The sequence below is a fragment of the Siphateles boraxobius genome, unplaced genomic scaffold, assembly GCF_051911475.1.
Source record: "Siphateles boraxobius isolate OS27281-9 unplaced genomic scaffold, OSU_SipBor_1 102, whole genome shotgun sequence".
Taxonomy (NCBI): domain Eukaryota; kingdom Metazoa; phylum Chordata; class Actinopteri; order Cypriniformes; family Leuciscidae; genus Siphateles; species Siphateles boraxobius.
The window spans coordinates 231,209-250,208 of NW_027508703.1; the positions used below are offsets into that span (position 1 = coordinate 231,209).

At 45.7% G+C, this 19,000-nt stretch overlaps 1 long non-coding RNA gene and 1 gene segment (V, D, J or C); one reads left to right on the forward strand and one right to left on the reverse strand.

The window, feature by feature from the left end:
• LOC143752587 (immunoglobulin kappa variable 3-15-like) overlaps nt 1–19,000 on the reverse strand; it is a 251,047-nt gene that overhangs the window by 156,841 nt on the left and 75,206 nt on the right.
• On the forward strand, nt 5,595–16,512 carry LOC143752240 (uncharacterized). The gene is made up of 3 exons (XR_013207358.1): nt 5,595–5,648; nt 15,750–15,847; nt 16,134–16,512. It is a non-coding gene; the product is annotated as an uncharacterized LOC143752240 (long non-coding RNA).

Here is a 19,000-nt window from a genome sequence, read left to right on the forward strand (position 1 = left end):
TTTTCTTTTCTTTTTAGTATTTATATATTCTGTCTCGTTAATTTGGATATTTTATTATTTATTCTTATTACATTTTGGATATTACACTTTATTCTTGATATATATTATATATTGTGAACAATATTGAAGGACTGTAACAAGTTGTACAAGATGGCCTTCATTGGTGGGTTGTGGGTGGGCTGAATTTTAAGCCTAACCAATAAAATAAAAGCCCCTACCATGGCAACAAATGGTCATAGCATGGAAGTTTACGCCAGTCACATACATCCGAAATGGTACAAAATCGGATGTATACCACGGATGTGTGCAATTTGACATTCATGGCCAGTATATTTCTGAATATATCCAAAAATCTGTGAAATTTACAGGAGTTTACTGTTCCGTATACAGCTCTTTTCATGCAGTGAAACTCTTCCCTCCAAGAGGATGTTATATAGCGAGTGGTGGAGGCGATTAAAAACCTTGGGGGTCTTTTTAGCTGAGGACCGGAAATATGTGGTGGCAGATGAACTTGAATCAGTACTGAAGCCAATAGAAACCAGAAAAGTTATGGCCTGCATTCAATGTAAGTAAACAAGCCTCACCTATCATGCCAAGTCTGCTTCTCTGCATCAGAGATAGTTCTCAAACGGGCCTGAAAATTACAACCCGACCCGACCCGGCCCGTGGCTTTTAAAGCCCTGACCCGATGTAACCCGACACATCAACATGAATTATCTGCCCGAACCCGGCCCGCGGCCCGACAACGATTTTCTTTTTTTTCTTCTTTTTTTCTCATACACGTATTATCATGACCAGCAGACGGGAATTCAAATCAACCTTTAATGTTCACGTCTTTTAACAATAGCCTACAAACAATACAAACAACTGAAACAAACTTTAAATATATAAATAGATTATATAGGCTACAAAATATGCCTCAAATAAAAATCTTCTGGATGACCCTGTTTTTTTCTGTCATATTTCATCAGCACCTTGCATTTTGAGCATTGCACAGAATTTCCATCAGAATCCAGCACCTCTCCAAACACATTCCAGACCTCTGTTTTTCAAAATGCCATAAACACATGTCAGAATGAAGCATTTGCATCAAATGGCAAACACTTATTTCATAATAGTGCAATAGTGCAAACCATGTAAACATTGTTTTTCTAAATCTAAAGCTCTTTCATACGCTTATATCTACATTTCAATACAATGTTCTACAGTGAAAGTAATCTTCTGAGAGGGGTAACAAGTACCACTGTATTCACCAATGCAATGTAGAAACATAAAATATTTATTAGGCCAAACATTACTGTTGTATACAGTAGCATACAACACATCCATAAACATATGTAAACCGAAAGTATATTCTTTATAATACAGTAAAGAACACAACTGAGTGTGGGGGGTCTCTGTCCATTGTTGGCATCCATTGTTCAAAACAGGTAATCTGACCTTTGACCTATTATAGGCTTATACTACAGTAAAGCAGTGATTGGTTAGTGATCAGTAAAGCAATTAGTGTTTGCACATATGAGGAGTGTGTGTGTGACCTGGTGAATAAGTGTAGCATTTTGATTGGTTGTGTTTGGAAAAGGAAAGCAAGTAAATTCCTGCTAGATTTTTGTGTTTTAGGTAGAGAATTGTGTGTAGTGTTTTGAAAAAAGTTTTTTATGCAATTGAAAACTGAGTCAAAGACTGAGAAATAGCTTATGGTTTTGGAGATTTGGTGTGTAGGTTTGCACTTTGAGTGAGAGGTTTCAGGGCCGGAGTGGGACTCATTTTCAGCCCTGGAGTTTCATGCCTTAGACCGGCCCACTTTAGTTACCGACTGACTATATTAAAATAATGTAATGAAAACCTCAGTATATAAGTCAGCAATAGAGCACTCTTCTGTACAGCCTTGTAATTCATTGTATTTTTCAAAAAATATAATTTTCTATTCAGTGCAAAAGCCGTACACAGGGTTTTATAAATACAGAGGTCCCAAAAGTGATCTTGCTAGGGGGTTGCTCATATTATTTTTCCACTGTAATTGTCAAAGAACTTAGGCTATGTATATCTGTGTTAAATAGGAATCCATTGCAATAAAGTTATTCTCATTCTGGCCACAGTATGCAATAGCCTATTGCTCTCATCTCTTATCTCCCTCTCCTTCTCTTGTTCTTCTTCTCTCAGTCTCTTTATCTTTACCTGTAAATATCCCCTTCCCGAAGCTGAGCTTTGATTGATACAGTCTTTGCAAACTGATTATTTATGTCGTCGTTTAAAACTTCGATCGTAAAACAGCTGTTTAGTTTTGCCACGTACATCTTATCTCCTGAAGCGTCGCGTTGGGATTCGCGCGCGGCTCGCGCTTCTGTGAACATAAATCCTGCTTTGATCGGTCACCTCAAACATTTTGACATATCACAATTTGATAATTTAATTAATAGTCCATATTTTACTGATACCTTAAACTATGTTAAAATAAATGTTACTAGGATAATTTGAGGAATGTTTCATTTGCATAGAACGTGTTGTCGTTCTCAACGCCGTAATGCACCTTCGCGTGAAGTGCAAAATCGATTCCTGAGCAATCGATGCCAACTAATTCAGCACCTTCACTTGGGACAGCGCCTTTGTAACGTCGAACGTAAGAGGCAGCGTGCTAAGAAGCTTCCTAAGGGACACTTCGGGGAACACACTTAGGAACCTAAACAACTTTGGTAAGATATATCTTTCGAGTCTTCTTAGCACGCTAAGAGTGAGCGTTATCGGGGAACCGGGCCCAAAACAACAATGGCATATTATATTTATATTAAAAAGTGACAACCTTGAAAAAACAGTGCAATGGTCCAGATGAAGATGTTGATTGTGTTCATTGTTGTAGTTTAGTCTTGTGTGATGATGAAGAGTGTGTGTGTTCTGCTCTCAGTCATGAAGTGTTAAACTCACAGCACTATAAACACTCTCAGAGCACTGAAGCATGTGCTGACAATGCAAAGAAGTGGGCAGGATTTACAACAGCTTGTGCTGAGAGACTGTAGCATGCGGCGCACCACGTTTTTACCCGATTGTACTATTTAGGTGATCGTTGGGAGCAGGGCTGGACTGGGACAGAAAATCGGCCCTGGCATTTTGGCCCAGACTGGCCCACTACATATGATCATAAACACCACCCATCTTTGCACGCCCTTGAATATGTTGAACTCCTATTCATTAAAACCACTAATGGCATGTAATGAGTGAGTAGGAATGAGTGAGAGTTAACAGATGAAATAAGTACAAAATTGTAATTTATTAATACAATTGAACTATACTCCGCAGTGATGCATCAAAAAACAAGCTATAAGCTGCACTGGCATGGCAATACCAGTGTTTCCCACAGGATCTTTGGTAAAACTGTGGTGGGTGGACCTCTGTCCCTCTAGGGGGGTTTGGGGGCATGCCCCCCCTAAGAAAATTGTGTGCATTTTAATGTTAAATTCATCAATCTGGTGCACTTTGAGAGTTACAAATTAAAAGCTCCAACCCATTTTTAGTGTGCAAATTAAACACAGAAAAAAAAAAAACTCTTTTAGTATAAAAATATATTTACTATATTACACTACTACATAATAATAGTTATAATTAATCTCAAGATAGTAGCCTAATAGCCATATATTTTAAAACAAATGCACTGAAAAATAAAGAAAACTTTCATAATTAGTTTTGTACTAATTTATAAACTTGAAAGAGATAAGCACATGATCTTTTATTTTGGCGGAAAACATGGATACAAACGCGTCTCATTAATCTTCTAGTAAATTGCTGTAATCGTCAACAATGCAGATGTGGAAATAATGCGTAACTAGGTAATGGGTTCCTACAGTCATAGCCAAAGTGTTTTAAAAAGTAGTTCTGCTTACCACAGACTCTACACTTTCTCATCTCTCTCCTGATCCTCCTCACTATCCTCCTCATCGGCCACTGGAGCTGATGAAGGTCCTGCTGCTGCAGAAAACGCATATACTTTGACACATTTTAAAGCGTCTGCTTGAAGGGCCTATATCTATTTTTCACGCTATTTCTCTGCACATTCCTTGCGTTTCTTCTCCATCTCTCAGACTATAGACAGATACACAGTACACTTGGCACTGCACGCCCACTCAAAGCACAAAGGGGGAGGTGTTTCAATATGTGATTGGGCCAGCCCAGTGTCAATCAAGAAAACAACCAATGGGCCGCTGATCTACGTGTTTCATGGGTCTGTCATTGGAAAAAAATATGAATTTTTTTTTTGACCAATGCATTACATCGGCACTAACCCAGCGCCGTCAATTAAACAAAACAAAATGAATGGGCTGCCGATGTACGAGTTTTATGGGCCGTAAATTTAAAAAAAAAAAAAAAAAAAAAAAAATGAGATGTATCGGCCCAAAAAGCACGTCGGCCCACCGGGCAGGTATGCCAGATTACCAGTCCAGCCCTGGTTGGGAGCTGAAATCGAAATAGAAATTCAATTAATTGCACAGCCCTACACCAGTGTCTGTTTCTTTCACTCTTTGACCAAAACAAATTACAATAACAAAACATTACGTTCAAAAACCCAAATGTAATCATATTAAATGCAAATATATATTCAATTTGATTAAACTCAAATTAAGATTAAGAATCTCTTTCAACAATGCACTTTTTTCCCCAAAACAAACAGTATATCCAACTATATGAATTGGAATCACTGAATCCAATGGATTTGACTCAGTTGAACAGAGTTCAGGAATCAAATGTTTCAATTCAAGTCAGTTCTAGTTTAAAAAAATTAAAAATCTCTTTTTCGACGGCAAAAATCAAATAAACTCGAAAAAGTAGGGTCTTTCGTATCCAAAAACAAGGAAAATCAGAACTGTCCTATCATTCGATGGTCTCAAAGCACAGATCACAGTGGAGATGTCCGAGGGCAGCTAGCTCGCCATTTGTGCACATATAACCATGTCGTTCAACCAGACGATTCCCCACCAGGAGTTTATATTTGGCACAAAGCAGGAAACCCTTATAGGAAATCACGTTCACATGGATAGAAATAACATGGATAAAACACACACACAAAAAAAAAAAACACCTTGCAGAAGACAAGGCAATGCAACAATCAATATCTGATTATATACATATCTCAAATAACACATCAACTTAACTTCTCAACAGTTATTAAACTCATCGACTCTTATAAATCAATCGCTCTCATTTTATGACACAATTAGCATTTCTGTTTCCCTTTTTTCACATGTGGTAGCTTTAGCCCACATGCTATTCAATTTAGCTCACGCATTACACGCGGCCTGTTCATCTCAGCTCTTACTAAATCATTTCAGAGATTTTGGCATGTCTTTTATACACTGAAAAAAGTGCATATGGCTTGTCATTATGTTAAATAACTTTTTATACTTGATCTGACTCAATAAATTCACTTTTCTGCCTTGTTATTGGTCTAATGTAATTGCGTTTATTTGTCTTGAAGTAAAACTACGTTTTTTCTGTGTAATTTAAACTAATTGCTTTAAATCAAATTACAATTTTACGTCCACGACCAAACCACATGACTACTGACGACATTGAATTTGTTTCGAGAATTTTCTTTTCAGCTGCCATCTTGTTTTGCTGTATGAAGACCGCGTTGCGGATACGCAATTTCCACAGTATTGGTGAGCAATCCTACAAATAAGTTTTCATTAAGTTTTATCGCCGTTGATATACACTTGTATACTATTAAAGTAGAATGCACTGCATTAATGCATGTGTTTTGTTGAATATTTGTTTTATTCTGCTCATAGTCATCGGGTATTTCAAGTGTAGCTATTAACGTTAGGCCTTAACTTTAGTAATGACGTCAAAATCTTCGTTATATTAAACGATGGATACCCATTAATAAATACTTTAGTAATAGATAATTTGTGGACTTTAAATTACATTATTTATTTGTATTTTTCCTGCATCGAGAATTACGAGGCGGGAATTGCCTCCGTCAAATGTCGTGTCTCATCCGGCTGTCCACAAAACTCAGACAGGCTGTCACGACTAGGATACTCAGATTAGGCCTGACGCGATAATTAAATAATCAGAGATATATCTGTGTTACTCAATCCCAGAAATTCTAATATAATGATTAAAGTGGTCTCAAGCCATTTCATATCTTCTTGTGAGGAACAGAAGAAATTTTACATCGTTAAATTAAAGTTCACACAAACTTGTCTTCCCGCCACTGCAGCTGTCAATCATTCTCCATTCAGCATTCAAACACTGCGTCAGTACGGTAAATTTAAACTCCTCGTCTACCAAATATAATAATCGTGACAGCCCTAGCTCAGACACCCATTTTCCCAGCAGGATTTTACCACCTTCACCTCATTTTGAGCCAGGAAAAACCCTAAATAGTATATAATTGTTACTATCGGTAGAGAGTGTATATAATACATTGCGTGTATATCTGCATTGCGTTCATTGAGTGGTTCCATAAACTTTCTGACATTTGATTGATGAAAAAACATTGGTGAATGAGAAAAATAAAGGAAGAGTGGTTTATACTTTAAAATGAGCCAAGTAACAGTTTAGTTAGTTGGTGTGATGTAACTAAAGTTCCCTTTCGTTGTCACTCCGAGTTACGTCGGATGACAACGAATGGGGTTTCGCTTAGAAAGCCTATCAACTTCGAGTATTACAAAACGAGCCAATGGCAAAGAAATGCAATGGGTCTGCGGAATTTGCATGACGTAACTCCGCCCCACCTCGTGGGTATAAAAGGAGGACGCCGGCAACATGCAGATATGTTTTCGCTTCGGAGCCAAGTTAATTCTTCACTCCACAAGCCATCTCTGAACTGTCAGCTTCTTACAGACGAGCGAGATTCTCTGGTGTTGGTGTGACGGCGATCTCCCGGCGAGTGCGCGCTTCCTGCTTATCTGTGCAGTGGTTTGCCAGTGAGTGTGTTTCTCCCCGGGCGCTTCAACACTTTCAGAGTTTCTTTTCTCTCACAAAAGAGCTCGCACGAGGCACGTCTTTTTAAAGACGGTTCGCCCGTGCATTTCTGGTGGCGGTTGACTCATTTCCGATTTTGATGGGCACATTCTCTGCTCTGCGTGCTTGGGCTTGATCACGCTAGAGCAGCGTTTGTGGATGACTCACGTTCTCCCCGCGGGAACGTGACCATCGTGTCATTACGGTCGAGACTCAATGATCTCGTTTGAGAGTCCCCTCATCCACACCCCGATCTAACACTCTCCACGTGAGGTGCTACTTCGGCTGGTGGCCAGGGTGACCTGAGGGTGTTGGTGTGGGACAAGGCGTCGACTATCCGTCCGTGCCCCACGCCCCCCTCTTCATTGACGCAACCCGTGAACGATCACGTGACGCCCGCGGGCCCGTCTTCGGACCCCCGCGGGTTTCCTTTGACGTTCCAGAATCGTATCTGTTGTCCATCGCAGCATCACAGGGCGGGCAAGAATCTTCAGGAAGTGAAGATTTGACAGTGCTGCCACTTTCGGGTGTGCATATGGCATTTGTCGAGTCAGATCCTGAGATGACGGCCATGCTTTCCCGGGCCGCTGCGAGCATCGGACTAGGGTGGAACCCTCCACCCTGTCCTGAGCGCTCGCTGCTGTACGATTGGTTTTGGGGTGGCCGCTGACTCTCGTCGCCGTCTAACCCCAATACCTTTCTTCCCGGATGTGCATCAGGAGATATCGAAATCCTCGAAGACCCCCATGTCTTCCAGCGATCCCTCGTTGATCTTCTCCGCCCTTCCTTCCCATGGCCGCTGCTCATGGGTACACTGGGGTCCCCCGGTTGAACGCTCTGTTGTGATACTAAAATAACTGTGTCCTCAGAGTGCTTCTTCTCGGCGCGATCCTAAGCACCCGTCCGAAGCCTGTAGTTTTTCGTCTACACTTGTGGCGAAATCCTATAGCGCCCAGGACAAGCAGCCGCCTCACTGCATGCATGGCCATTCTGCTGGTCTTCCTGGCCCAGGTGTTCATGGACATGCAGGAGGGCAGGACTGACCCAGGGCTCTTCATTGAGCTGCGCGCCGCCACTGACCTTGCTCCCCGAGCGACGAAAGTGGCCGCACGCTCCCTGGGTCAGGTGATGTACACCATTCAAGCCTGTGGCTTAACCTGTCCGATGTGCAGGATGTCCGGCGGCCCCGTCTGCGCGACACCCTCATATCCCAGGTCAGCCCTTCGCCGGTGCGGTTCAGGGCTGTACAACAGTTCTCAACCGCCCATGAGCAGACTGAGGCATATTCTGCCCCGACGGCCCCGCCGTCCGCTCAGATCCCTCAGTCTGCCCACCGCCGAAGGCGCCCTCCCGCGGCTCCCACCCTGCCCGTTCACCCGGGCTGGCTCTGGAGGCCGCAGGGGGATGCCACAGCCCTCTCCTGCCCTGCCCCCCGCTAAACACCGGGCCAAACGGCGCTTTCGAGACGGGCTGCTCAGGGATGATGGTCACTTATCAGGAGATGGTAGCAGGACCACTTTGTTTTCCACTCCCTGCTGCTCACCCCCGGGTGGGCAGCACCTTAATGTGGTTAAAGCCAGAAGTGACATGTTCATCCCTGAGCACACAGAGTTCTCGGACGACACGGTGCGCCGCCCCCGAGCCGTGCACCCCTCGTCCTCCTCTGTCCCAGAGCCGGTTGACAGTGCGCGCCGTCGCCAGACCGTGCCGCTCTCATCCGCCTCTGACGCCAGCCCCCTGGCAGAGCAGACCCCCGTGGAACGTTCATCCTTCCCTGGTCTCCTCTGTCAGGGCGCGGTTAATGACTGTGCCCCCACACCGGGCCGCTATGCCGTCCACGTCTGGGCCAGTCATTCCGCCTTGCTGCACCACCGGTGGGAAGTCTGTGGTCGTATGACCCCGCTGGTACAGTTCTTGGGAGCCTGGTTAGAGCTTCCCAACCTGTCCCGCTGGGTCACGCGGACGATCAGGCTCGGCTACGCGATTCAGTTCGCGCGGTCTCCTCCCCGCTTCAGGGGAGTCCGCTCCACTTTGGTCACTGGCAATGCCCCTATCATGAGAGCGGAGGTTGCCACCCTGCTGGCGAAGGGTGCGATCGAGACTGTCCCTCCAGCCGAAATGAGGTCCGGCTTCTACAGCCCGTACTTCATTGTCCCGAAGAAAACCGGTGGGTTACGGCCAATCCTGGATCTGCGCGTTCTGAACCGCTCCCTTCACAGGCTGCCGTTCAAGATGCTCACGGCCAAACGCATTTTCGAATGGGCCCCAGGATTGGTTTGCAGCAATCGACCTGAAGGACGCCTACTTTCATGTCTCCATTCTTCCTCGACACAGACCGTTCCTACGGTTTGCTTTAGAGGGGCAGGCATACCAGTACGCGGTTCTGCCTTTCGGGCTAGCCCTGTCTCCTCGCGTCTTCACGAAGGTCGTCGAGGCTGCCCTTGTTCAACTTCGGGAACACGGGGTTCGCATCCTGAACTATCTGGCTGATCCTTGCTCACTCTCGAAATCAGGTTTGCGAACACAGGGACCTTGTGCTCCGGAACCTAGCTCGTCTGGGCCTTCGGGTCAACTGGGAGAAGAACAAACTTTGCCCCGTGCAGAGGATCTCTTTTATCGGTATGGACATCGACTCGGTCGCCATGTCCGACACCCTCCGAGTACCAGTTACTCCGACCTGCCGTCAGACCTTCACCCCGTGGTCGAACCTCAGTTTTCTCAGAGCGGGTGTCCCCCTGGAACGAGCTTCACGGCATGTTGTTGTAACGACAGATGCCTCCTCCACGGGCTGGGGTCCTCCTGGACAGGACCCCAGCTGCTATGGCACGTCAATTGCCTCGAATTGCTGGCTGTACGCCTTGCTCTGCGCCGCTTCCGGGCTGTGCTCAAGAACCAACACGTACTAGTCCGTTCAGACAATACCGCTGTAGCGTACATCAACCATGAAGGTGGTCTAATTTCCCGACGTATGTCGCAACTTGCCCGCCACCTCCTCATTTGGAGTCAGAAGCATCTGATGTCGCTTCATGCCATTTTTATCCCTGGAGCCCTGAACTGTGCAGCCGACGAGCTCTCACGGCTTCAGCCCCTCCCGGGAGATTGGCGACTCCATCCCCAGTCGGTTCAGCTGATTTGGGACCAGTTCAGGGACACACAGATAGATCTGTTTGCCTCTCAAGACTCGACCCATTGCGCCCTGTTCTATTCCCTGACCGAGGGCACGCTCGGCACGGATGCACTGGCGCACAGCTGGCCGAGGGGCCGCAAATATGCGTTTCCCCCAGTGAGCCTTCTTGCGCAGACCCTGCGCAAGGTCAGGGAGGACGAGGAGCAGGTCATTCTGGTCGCGCCGTACTGGCCCACCCGGACCTGGTTCTCCGAACTTGTACTCCTCGCGACAGCACCTCCTTGGCCCATTCCTCTGAGGAAGGACCTCCTTTCTCAGGGACGGGGCACCCTGTGGCACCCTCGTCCCGATCTTTGGAACCTCCACGTGTGGCTCCTGGATGGGACGAGGCAGGTTTGAGTACCCTACCACCACCGGTGGTGGCTACCATCACTTCCGCTAGAGCATCGTCCACGAGACATCTCTATGCGTTGAAGTGGAACCTCTTCGTCAACTGGTGCTCTTCTCACCGAGAAGACCCCCGGAGATGTTCGATCGGTGTAGTGCTTTCCTTCCTACAAGATGGGTTGGAGCGAAGGCTGTCTCCCTCCACCCTAAATGTCTATGTCGCCGCCATTGCCGCACAGCATGACTTTGTTGAAGGTAAGTCTTTGGGAAGGCACGACCTGATCGTCAGGTTCCTGAGAGGAGCGAGGAGACTAAATCCTCCTCGCCCTCCTCTCGTTCCCTCTTGAGACCTCTCAGTGGTTCTAACTGCCCTGCAGAGTGCTCTGCAATCAGTCGAGCTTAAGTTCCTGTCAATGAAGACAGCGCTCCTGGTTGCACTGGCCTCCATCAAGAGGGTAGGGGACCTGCACGCATTCTCCGTTGACGAAGCGTGCCTGGAATCCAGGCCGGCTTATCAGAATCAGAATCAGAATCAGAAAGAGCTTTATTGCCAAGTGTGCTTGCACACACAAGGAATTTGTTTTGGTACTGAGGCTTCCAGTGGACATATACAAATACAACATGAAACATAATACTACAAATTATAAGAATAAAAAATAAAAATATAAATATATGAGAATAAAACTATCACAGTTGGGTTTAGTCAGAATAGACATTTTCAGATTTACAGATTATGAACCTATTTACAGTGTTTTGAATATTATAAATAAATAAATCTACATATAAGTATCACCTGAGTTGTAGGATATTGCACTAAACAGTGGGAGTATTGCACTTACAGGCATATGCCTTGGGAGGAGTGTTAACTGTTCAGGAGGGAAATGGCCTGTGGGAAGAAACTGTTCCTGTGCCGAGATGTTCTTGTGGCCAGTGATCTGAGTCTCCGTCTTGACGGTAACAGTTCAAACAGGTGGTGTCCAGGGTGAGTGGAGTCTGTGATGATTTTACCTGCTCTCTTCCTCACTCTGGAAGAGTACAGGTCCTGGAGGTTTGGCAGGGGGGCACCAATAATCCTCTCCGCAGTCCGGACTGTCCGTTGTAGTCTCCTGATGTCTGATTTGGTAGCTGAACCAAACCAGACAGTGATGGAAGCGCACAAGACAGACTCAATGACGGCTGAGTAGAACTGAATCAGCAGATCCTGTGGCAGGTTGAACTTCCTCAGCTGGCGAAGGAAGTACAGTCTCTGCTGGGCCTTTTTCACAGTGGAGTCAATGTGATTGTCCCACTTCAGGTCCTGAGAGATGATAGTGCCCAGGAACCTGAATGACTCCACTGCTTCCACAGTGCTGTTCATGATGGTGAGTGGGAGGAGTGCTGAGCTGTTCCTCCTGAAGTCCACGATCATCTCCACTGTTTTGAGCGTGTTCAGCTCAAGGTTGTTATAACTGCACCAGGCAGCCAGCTGTTCAACTTCCAGTCTGTAAGCAGACTCGTCACCGTTTCGGATGAGACCGATGACAGTGGTGTCGTCTGCAAATTTCAGGAGCTTGACAGTGGGGTCTTTAGAAGTGCAGTCATTAGTGTACAGGGAGAAGAGCAGTGGGGAGAGAACGCACCCTTGAGGAGCACCAGTGCTGATTGTGAGTGTCTTGGATGTGTGTTTCCCCAGTCTCACTCGCTGCTGCCGGTCCGTCAGGAAGCTGGTGATCCACTGACAGATCGAGGATGGTATGGAGAGCTGGGTCAGTTTGGCTGTGAGAAGACCAGGCATGATGGTATTGAAGGCCGAACTGAAGTCCACAAAGAGGATCCTTGCATAAGTCCCTGGTCTGTCGAGATGTTGCAGGATATAATGCAGTCCCATGTTGACTGCATCATCCACAGACCTGTTTGCTCTGTAAGCAAACTGAAAGGGATCCAGCAGGGGTCCAGTGATGTCCTTCAGGTGGGCCAGCACCAGTCTTTCAAACGACTTCATGACCACAGACGTGAGAGCGACAGGTCTGTAGTCATTAAGTCCAGTGATTTTGGGTTTTTTGGGGACAGGAATGATAGTGGAGCGTTTGAAGCAGCAGGGAACTTCACACTGCTCCAATGATCTGTTGAAGATCTGCGTGAAGACCGGGGCCAGTTGGTCAGCGCAGGCTTTTAAACAAGCAGATGAGATGCCGTCTGGGCCTGAGGCTTTCCTAGTCTTCTGTTTTTTGAAGACTCGGCTCACGTCCTCCACACAGACCTTAAGCTCAGGTTGGATGGCAGGAGGGGGGAGTGATAATTGGAGAACAGGAGGTGATGCTGAATGTGTGAAGTGCAGATCAGACCGGGTGTGTGGTGTGAATGAGGGCTTTTCAAACCGGCAGTAAAATGAATTTAAATCGTCAGCCAGGTGTTGATTGTCCACAGATCGAGGGGATGGTGACTTGTAGTTGGTAATGTTCCTCAGGCCATTCCAGACTGATGATGGGTCGTTGGATGAAAACTGGTTTTTCAGTTTATCAGAGTAGTTCCTTTTAGCAACTCTGATCTCCTTTGTCAATCTGTTCCTGGCCTGGTTATACAAGATTTTATCCCCACTTCTGTAAGCATCCTCTTTGGCATGACGAAGGTGTTTGAGTTTCCCAGTAAACCATGGTTTATCATTAGTGAATGATAAGAATGTCCTGGTAGGAATGCATGTATCCTCACAGAAACTTATATATGATGTTACAGTATCTGTGAGCTCATCCAGATCATTGGTAGCAGCTTCAAAAACAGTCCAATCAGTGCAATCAAAGCAGGCCTGTAGATTCTGCTCTGCTTCATTAGTCCATCTTTTCACAGTCCTTATTCCAGGTTTAGCTGATTTCAGTTTCTGCCTGTAGGTCGGTATGAGATGAACCAAACAGTGATCAGAGAGCCCCAAAGCTGCCCGTGGGACGGAGTGATATGCATTTCTTATTGTGGTGTAACAGTGGTCCAGTATATTACTGTCTCTGGTGGGACATGTAACGTGCTGTCTGTATTTTGGTAGTTCACGGGAAAGATTTGCTTTGTTAAAATCCCCAAGAATGATTAAAAGAGAGTCTGGGTACCTTTGTTCCGTTTCAGATATTTGTTCAGCCAGCTGTTGTAGCGCCGCGCTCGCGCACGCGTCTGGAGGGATGTAAACATTCACGAGAATGAAAGAGGAAAATTCCCGAGGCGAGTAGAAGGGTTTACAGTTTATGAAATGTGCCTCTAAATTAGGAGAGCACATCTTCTTCAGTGTTGTTACATCTGAACACCAACTTTCGTTAATGTAGAAACACAATCCACCACCTCTCGTTTTCCCCGTTAGCTCCGCGATGCGATCCGCTCGGAACAGCTGGAAGCCCGGCAGATGTATTGCGTTGTCCGGTATGGCTTCACTCAGCCAGGTTTCAGTGAAGCACAAAGCAGCAGAGTTTAAAAAATCCTTGTTAGTGTGGGTGAGGAGAAGAAGTTCATCCGTTTTGTTAGGAAGGGATCGGAGATTCGCGAGATGAATGCTGGGGAGTGCAGTGCGCAGGCCGCGCTCGCGGAGTTTAACCAGCGCGCCGGCTCGCTTCCCGCGTTTGCGTCTGAACGCGCGTTTGAACAACAACGCTGCCCCTCCGACGAGAATGTCCAGCAAAACGTCCGAATAATCAAAAACTGTAGAAAAGGTTTCTGGTGTGTGTTTCCTAATGTCCAGTAGTTCGTCTTTGGTGAAACTGATAGGAAAAGAATGACTAAACGCAGAACAAACGAACAAAAACAACACAATAGCTGGAGAGCTCCACACCGAGGCAGCCATCCGCGGCGCCATCTTTCTAAGCTTTCTAAGCCTTACTCTCACGTGATCCTGAGACCCCGGCCTGGATACGTGCCCAAGGTTCTTACCACTCCCTTCCGGGACCAGGTGGTGAACCTGCAAGCGCTGCCCCTGGAGGAGGCAGACCCAGCCTTGGCACTGCTCTGTCCAGTACGCGCTCTCCGTGCCTATGTAGACAGAACGCAGTGTTTTAGGACCTCAGACCAGCTCTTTGTCTGTTATGGTGGGAAGCTGAAGGGAAAGGCTCTCTCAAAGCAAAGGTTGTCTCACTGGATAGTGGACGCCATTGCTTTGGCATACCAGCAGCAAGGTCGACCGTGCCCCCTTGGTGTGACTGCCCACTCCACCCGGAGTGTGGCATCCTCTTGGGCTCTAGCGCATGACGCCTCGCTAACAGACATCTGCAGAGCTGCAGGCTGGGCGACACCTAACACATTCGCCAGATTCTATAATCTCCGAGTGGAGCCAGTGTCCTCTCGTGTACTCGCTTCAACCAGCTAGTACCGGACCCGCTCAGGTGTCTTCGCTTGCTCGCCATTCCACTCCACGGACTGGATACGTGCGATATTCTCCTCAGGTGAGCTTCCCCGAAAGCCCTGAGTTCCTCCAGCACTCCTGACGTCGGTGCCAGTGTCTATTGCCTGCGCGTCGGCTAGGTGCCTCCCGTGTGCATGGTCCCTCCTCTGAGCGACCCCCACATGTGTATTTCCACTGTAAGCCTCTTTGAGCATGTGTCTTTCCCTTGGCAAGCCACCTTGCCACCCCTGGGGTTGAAATATTCCACCTGCGGCTGGACACCCCAGTGTTCTCCATATGTTTCCTTCGGTTCATATGTGTATTCTCTAAGTCCCCCCCTCTGGGTTGGCAGTAATTGCATATTTCCCCTAAACCTTGGGATATGCTCCCCAGTGTACCTTGGTATTCCTGTGCTAAATAGGAGTCCTTCGTCCGTGCCAGTCTCACGACAGGGATCTCAGATTTACGCAGGGCACTGGAAGACAGCTGAGAAGGTGGCGTGATTAGACTGGTAACCCCATTCGTCGTCATCCGACGTAACTCGGAGTGACAACGAAAGGGAACGTCTCGGTTTCGTATGTAACCCTCGTTCCCTGAGTAGGGAACGGAGACGTTACGTCTGCCTGCCACTTTCCGCTGTACCGCGGGGATCGCCTGAGCTCAGTCTTGGCTCCTCAGCGAAGAAACATATCTGCATGTTGCCGGCGTCCTCCTTTTATACCCACGAGGTGGGGCGGAGTTACGTCATGCAAATTCCGCAGACCCATGGCATTTCTTTGCCATTGGCTCGTTTTGTAATACTCGAAGTTGATAGGCTTTCTAAGCGAAACCCCATTCGTCGTCATCCGACGTAACGTCTCCGTTCCCTACTCAGGGAACGAGGGTTACATACGTAACCGAGACGTTATTATGCTTAAAATCAAATGACAATTTTAGGTTCCATTTAAGGCACATGACCACTGACGCTGGTTTGGCTTGTGAAAAATCTTATCAGCCACCATCTTCTTTGTCTGCAGGATAACGTGGTGATCACAAAATTACATATGGTGAGTAATCTTACAAATTATGCTGAGTTTGTTACAACCGTGCATTTATAATCACATAAGGATCAGTTAACTGTTCACTGATTAATGCAAGTGTTTTATCAAATATTCGTATTTTTCAATTTAGAAATTTAATTTGAATTAATATCGATTCTGGAATAGATTATCATGTATCTGGGTGAAGATGTGAGCTGCCTGAGTACCCGGTAAGGTTGGAATCTTGAAAAAAACCACTGAATCTTTCACTTACAGTCTCTTACTTGTCTCTCTGTGCTTGTGTGTCTTTCAGATTGGCCAGAAAGAAGAAGCACAGCGAGAACTTGGACAGGCCACTATGGCCATTTTTGTGCTCCGTGAAAGTGATGGTCTAAGCACTCCACTGGACATCAGCATTGTCATTGATGGTATTGAGGTTTTACATGAGTTGTCCTCAGTTTCATCTGCTTGTGCCATGATGTTTGGCATCACTTACGTACTGAACTTGAGGTATCCTGAAGTACTTAGATATACCTTTGAGGCCTTTCAAAAAATTTTCATGGACATAGAAAGCAGACAGATGTCACGGAAAGTGCAAAACCTCTTCTCAAAGCTGCAGGAGTAAAATCTTCCAATAAGACCCAGCAGTATGAACCAGCATGTTTATTTTTATATATATGGTTTCTTAGTAAGCAAACTGTTATTTTGCAATACTGAACAAGTAGTCATTGATTATCATATAGCAGAAATGTTAGTGATTTTGTTTGATCTATGGGACAATTTAAATTAACATTCCAGACTCAGAAATAAGCTAAATGTGTATTTATTTACACACCTAAATACATGCTTGTACGAAATGCCAATTGGCCACAAGGACTTTTCCACAAAAATGTCTAAACAAATGGCTACTGTGTAATGTTTGCTTTTTTGTGCCAAGCACTTGAAGTTTTCAGTGATAACTGTTCAATTTAATGAAATCAATTATTATGAAATGTCTGAGTGACAATTGTTTGTTTTTGCTCTAGTAATGGATGTTCAATTTTCTTAATGGACCTCTTAAAGGATTAGTTCACCTCAAAATGAAAATGTCCTGATAATTCACTCACCCCAGTGCCATCCAAGATGTGCATGTCTTTCTTTCTTCAGTGGAAAAGAATTTAAGTTTTTTGAGGGAAACATTTCAGGATTTTTCTCCACACAATGGACTTCAACGGTAACCAAATTGTTGAAGTTCAAATCAATGCAGTTTCAAAGGGCTTTAAAGTGCTTCAAAGTTCTCTGCACGATCCCAGCTGAGGAATAGTGTCTTATCTAGCGAAACCATCTGTCATTGTCAACAAAAAAAAAACTTTTTAACCACAATTGTTCGTCTTGTGCTGGTCTGCGACGCGCCAGGCATTACGTCATCACGTTGAAAAGGTCAAGTGGAAGTACCGACCCATTGTTTTAAACATCCAGGATAGGCACACGAAAGGACCATTTTAAACAATAAACTGACACAAAAGCCCCTTTCACACAAAGATTCCAGAAAATACACGGATAAAGTGACCCGGGATTTGACACGGGTTCGTTTGATTTTGGTTCATTCACACTGCCAGTGATTTTCCGGAATCAGAGAGTGCGTTCACACACAACCCGTAAAAATCCCGTAAAGACACGTGACATCGATGTGACATGTAATGTCTCAGCAGTGTCTATAGTTTGCTTACGTGCTGCGATTTCTCTCTCGAGAAACCACGCTTGTGCTTTTTTTCTCTGATTCGATCATAAACTAGCGCATTACGTACCGTTTCACTAGCCTGCTTTCACTTCACTTCAGCGTCATCATTACGACACGGCATTGGTTACGGATTTTGTTCACACAGCGCGCGTTCCAGGACTGATCCCGGCAATGTTACTAGGTCCTCGACCCGGGATCAATCCCGGCATCAATCCCGGGTCATGTTTGCGTTCACACAGAAGGTGTTCTGGCAATTTCCCGGCAATTTCCCGGGATCAACGCGCTGTGTGAAAGGGGCTAAAGACATACATATGTCATTCAACATACAGTAAAATTTGAACGATCCTCCTTCTCCATGCTTGTAAACAATGGGGTGGTACTTCCACTTGACCTTTCCAACGTGATGACGTAATGCCTGGCGCGTCGCAGACCAGCACAAGACGAACAATTGTGCTTTAAAAGTATATACATTTTAAATTTTTTTAGAAAATGACGATCGTTTCGCTAGATAAGACACTATTCCTCAGCTGGGATCGTGCAGAGACCTTTGAAGCACTTTAAAGCCCGCAGACGCAGATCACAAGCGCTGTGATTGGTCAGATTATACATCATTTCCGGAGTGTAGCTTTTCCGGTTTCCCCCTCCCGCTATACCGCCATTTTTAAAGTGACCACTCCACTGTTTGTTTCAACGATGGATCAAGTTGAGGAACGTTTGATCGAGGAAGTACGAAAGTACGACCATCTGTACAATTCCTCTTCAGTGCACTACAAAGACTGCCAAATGGCAAACAACTCATGGAAAGAGATTGGCCAAAATGTTGGCTTGGACATCACCGACTGCATAAAGCAATGGAAAAACCTGGGGGACAAATTTGTTTGTCTCCACAAAAAGCTGGCGTCAAGAAGCGGTGATCCAGGCGGCAAAAGGGTGCCTGCATTTTACCATTTTCTGTCCTGGCTGGCACCCCATGTCGAGCAATGTGAAAATGAGTCGAATTTCGAACCTATGGTAAATATAAATTCGTTGTTGTACCTCTTTTTGTGTGTGCTACTAAGCTAGCTAACTAACAATGCTATCAGGTTGTCCGAATGCATGTCATCATGTATAGTCTAACGTCTGTGCAAACAAAATGTAACATAACATGCTGTAAATGTTGTTTTGCTTTGCTGGTTTCATGGCGCTGCTAATTCCATATCTTATGCCAGACCTCTGGTCGTAAATCAGACTGCATAGACTACACTGTAATTACCTGCACAGACAAAGACCAACCAACCAATCATCGTTGTCTTTGTACCTGTACTCTGCACAATGACAAAGTTGAATCTAATCTAATCTGCTCTGTCTTTAACAGGAAAAGACCTCACCACCTTCAGATTTCGACTCCATGCCATCCACTTCATCTTCTGAGTCATCCTCTGTGCCCCCCCCGTCCACCAACCTCCCCTGTACAGCCATTC